Here is a 4,806-nt window from a genome sequence, read left to right on the forward strand (position 1 = left end):
CACCCGGCTTAATGTACATTTTTGTGATGCACCCGGCTTAATGTACATTTTTGTGATACACCCGGCTTAATGTACATTTTTGTGATGCACCCAGCTTAATGTACATTTTTATGATGCACCCAGCTTAATGTACATTTTTGTGATGCACCCAGCTTAATGTACATTTCTGTGATGCACCCAGCTTAATGTACATTTTTGTGATGCACCCGGCTTAATGTACATTTTTGTGATGCACCCGGCTTAATGTATATTTTTGTGATACACCCGGCTTAATGCACATTTCTGTGATGCACCCGGCTTAATGTACATTTTTGTGATGCACCCGGCTTAATGTACATTTTTGTGATGCCCACAGCTGAATGTACATTTCTGTGATGCACCCAGCTTAATGTACATTTCTGTGATGCACCCAGCTTAATGTACATTTTTGTGATGCACCCAGTTTAATGTACATTTCTGTGATGCACGCAGCTTAATGTACATTTCTGTGATGCACCCAGCTTAATGTACATTTTTGTGATGCACCCAGCTTAATGTACATTTTTGTGATGCACCCAGCTTAATGTGCATTTTTGTGATGCACCCAGCTTAATGTACATTTCTGTGATGCACCCAGCTTCATTTACATTTTTGTGATGCACCCAGCTTAATGTACATTTTTGTGATGCACCCAACTTAATTTACATTTTTGTGATGGACCCAGCTTAATAGACATTTTTGTGATGCACCCAGCTTAATGTACATTTCTGTGATGCACCCAGCTTAATGTAGAATTTCTGTGATGCACCCAGCTTAATGTACATTTTTGAGATGCACCCAGCTCAATGTACATTTTTGTGATGCACACAGCTTAATAGACATTTTTGTGATGCACCGAGCTTTATGTACATTTCTGTGATGCACCCAGCTTAATGTACATTTCTGTGATGCACCCAGCTTAATGTACATTTCTGTGATGCACCCAGCTTAATGAACATTTCTGTGATGCACCCAGCTTAATGTACATTTTTGTGATGCACCCACCTTAATGTACATTTTTGTGATGCACCCGGCTTAATGTACATTTTTGTGATGCACCCGGCTTAATGTACATTTTTGTGATGCACCCGGCTTAATGTACATTTTTGTGATGCACCCGGCTTAATGTACATTTTTGTGATACACCCGGCTTAATGTACATTTTTGTGATGCACCCGGCTTAATGTACATTTCTGTGATGCACCCAACTCAATGTACATTTTTGTGATGCACCCAGCTTAATGTACATTTCTGTGATGCACCCAGCTCAATGTACATTTCTGTGATGCACCCAGCTTAATGTACATTTCTGTGATGCACCCAGCTTAATGTACATTTCTGTGATGCACCCAGCTTAATGTACATTTTTGTGATGCACCCAGCTTAATGTACATTTCTGTGATGCACCCAGCTTAATGTACATTTCTGTGATGCACACAGCTTAATGTACATTTCTGTGATGCACCCAGCTTAATGTACATTTCTGTGATGCACCCGGCTTAATGTACATTTTTGTGATGCACCCGGCTTAATGTACATTTTTGTGATACACCCGGCTTAATGTACATTTTTGTGATGCACCCGGCTTAATGTACATTTCTGTGATGCACCCAGCTCAATGTACATTTTTGTGATGCACCCAGCTTAATGTTCATTTCTGTGATGCACCCAGCTTAATGTACATTTCTGTGATGCACCCAGCTTAATGCACATTTCTGTGATGCACCCAGCTTAATGTACATTTCTGTGATGCACCCAGCTTAATGTACATTTCTGTGATGCACACAGCTTAATGTACATTTCTGTGATGCACCCAGCTTAATGTACATTTCTGTGATGCACCCAGCTTATTGTACATTTTTGCGATGCACCCAGCTTAATGTACATTTTTGTGATGCACCCAGCTTAATGTACATTTTTGTGATGCACCCAGCTTAATGTACATTTTTGTGATGCACCCAGTTTAGTGTACATTTTTGTGATGCACCCAGTTTAATGTACATTTCTGTGATGCACCCAGCTTAATGTACAATTTTGTGATGCGCCCAGCTTAATGTACATTTCTGTGATGCACCCGGCTTAATGTACATTTTTGTGATGCACCCAGCTTAATGTACATTTTTGTGATGCACCCAGCTTAATGTACATTTCTGTGATGCACCCAGCTTATTGTACATTTTTGCGATGCACCCAGCTTAATGTACATTTTTGTGATGCACCCAGCTTAATGTACATTTTTGTGATGCACCCAGCTTAATGTACATTTTTGTGATGCACCCAGTTTAGTGTACATTTTTGTGATGCACCCAGTTTAATGTACATTTCTGTGATGCACCCAGCTTAATGTACATTTTTGTGATGCACCCAGCTTAATGTACGTTTTTGTGATGCACCCAGCTTAATGTACATTTTTGTGATGCACCCAGCTTAATGTACATTTTTGTGATGCACCCAGCTTAATGTACATTTTTGTGATGCACCCAGCTTAATGTATATTTTTGTGATGCATCCACCTTAATGTACATTTTTGTGATGCACCCAGCTTAATGTACATTTTTGTGATGCATCCAGCTTAATGTACATTTTTGTGATGCACCCAGCTTAATGTACATTTTTGTGATGCATCCAGCTTAATGTACATTTCTGTGATGCACCCAGCTTAATGTACATTTCTGTGATGCACCCAGCTTAATGTACATTTCTGTGATGCACCCAGCTTAATGTACATTTTTGTGATGCACCCAGCTTAATGTACATTTTTGTGATGCACCCAGCTTAATGCCACAGTTCATCGCCGGGTCGGGAATCAAACCCAAACAAGGCAGCTCAAGGGTAAGTGCACCACCCGATATGCACTATCCCGTCCGACCTATTGTCATGCAGCGATAGCAGCTCAATTATTTATGTCCTGTATATATAAACACGACGAGGCCTTGCGACCAGCGAGCCGACATATGTAGCACAGCGATGGGAACAATATTCCGAAGGGAGAGACCATCAAAACAAAAGCTCTCTCCGAACAAGTACAGCAGAGAAACCAAACGGAGAGGGGAAGTGAAAACTGTGACGAGTTACAAAAAGATCAGTACTTTGGTGGTGGTGGTGGTGATGCTGGTAATGATGCTAATGGTGGTGCTGGTGGTGGTGCTGCTGGTTGTGGTGGTGCTGGTCCTGGTGGTAGTGGTGGTTGTGGTGGTGGTGATGCTGGTGATGGTGCTGGTGGTGCTGGTTGTGGTGATGCTGGTGGTGGTGGTGTTGGTGCTGGTCTTGCTGGTGGTGGTGCTGGTGGTAGTGGTGGTGGTAGTGGTGGTGTAGGTGGTGGTGATGCTGGTGATGGTGCTGGTGGTGATGCTGGTTGTGGTGATGCTGGTGGTGGTGCTGCTGGTGGTGGTGGTGCTGGTGGTGGTTGAGGTGGTGTAGGTGGTGGTCCTGCTGGTGGTGGTGGTGCTGCTACTGCTGGTCGTGGTGGTGCTGGTGGTGGTGCTGGTGGTGGGGGTGATGCTGGTGGTGGGGGTGATGCTGGTGGTGGTGGTGCTGCTGCTGGTGGTGGTGGTGTTGCTGGTGGTGGTGGTGCTGGTGGTACTCCTGGTGGTGGTGCTGGTTCGTATGCGGCCTGTGGCTGCATCATTTTTCTGGAGGTGCAGTTGTGCTGATGCAGTGCTCTCTGTTACCAGTAACCTGGCCCTCATTTTGCCGACATCGGAAAAGATGACAGGCTGAGTCAACCCATCTGGTGTTAATTCAACTCATCAGGTGCTTAAACTCAAGACCCGAGGATCTCAAGCCAGGCACCTTAACCGTTAAGCCAACAACAAGTTTTGACTTGGTGGTGTTGCAAAGGGGTGCACTTGCACCACTCCGACTGAAGGTCTCTTCTAAAGGGGATCGATAGGTCGGTATATGGAGACACTTGCTGAGCATGACGGTTGTTTTGGGACATCGAAAGGTAAACGGAGAAAAGGGAGGAATATCGCGAGTTCGGACGGGACAGAACAGGAGAAAAGGAAACGCGTGGGCTGAGAGATAAAGAGAGCAATTGTCCCCTTTCCACGTCCGAGAAGCCGAATGTCAATGTTCAACACCGCCCTACCCGAGGCACGATCTTCATCGGTCTTACTTACCCACGCTGGAGGAAGCGCTCTCAGTGGGCAAAACTTTTACAGCCAAGTGGGAAGTTTGCAGTTTGAGTGAACGCCGTTCCGCGCGCTCCACCTGTCCTCGCCGAGGCTGCCTGCTTTGCTTCCAGGTTGACCGCGAATGGGGGAGGAGTGGATTGGAGGACCGGGGGGGCTGGCTGTGTTTGGGGGAGGAGACACTGCGAGCCCGCACAAGTCGTACCGCGGTGGGAGTCGTCAGTCGTGCGCGCCAACTCTCGCGTTCACGAAGCGGCGCACGAGGAGAGCCAGGGCGCAAGTGCACCGCAACCGCAACCGCAACCGCAATCGCGTCCACCCGCAGCAAATTCAGCCCGAATGCTGGCCCTCTTCATGGCTTGCAGGTATCAATGACCCAAACCCGATTGACTAAGGAAATCCTGAGGTTCAGTACAGTACATATAGGTGTAGTTTGACTTTTCTTTTTGGGGGGGGGGGGGGGTGGGGCAGGGGATTAATATTAATAATGGGTCTGACTTCCAAAATCACCGTTTGTTAGTGAAGTTACAGTGAAGGTGAAATCACAAATACAGTTTACATTCATTATTTGATCATCCTTGTTTTTTGTTTTAGCCTAATTTAGCCCGTCCCCTGCACAGCGTGTGTGTGTGTGTGTGTGTGTGTGTGTGTGTGT

General features: G+C 45.7%; 1 protein-coding gene across 2 annotated transcripts in view; it reads right to left on the bottom strand.

Moving 5' to 3' along the window:
* Window positions 1–4,277, bottom strand: part of LOC137411513 (3',5'-cyclic-AMP phosphodiesterase 4D) — a 626,580-nt gene extending 622,303 nt beyond the window's left edge. The window contains exon 1 of one of the 2 annotated variants that reach the window (XM_078769745.1): window positions 4,140–4,277. The gene's annotated coding sequence lies outside the window, so the exon portion shown is untranslated. The remainder of the gene's footprint in view (window positions 1–4,139) is intronic. The other variant, XM_078769746.1, reaches the window with a different exon arrangement.
* Between the last annotated feature and the right edge of the window lie 529 nt (window positions 4,278–4,806).

The sequence above is a fragment of the Myxine glutinosa genome, chromosome 1, assembly GCF_964187855.1.
Source record: "Myxine glutinosa chromosome 1, kmMyxGlut1.1, whole genome shotgun sequence".
Classification (NCBI taxonomy): Eukaryota; Metazoa; Chordata; class Myxini; order Myxiniformes; family Myxinidae; genus Myxine; species Myxine glutinosa.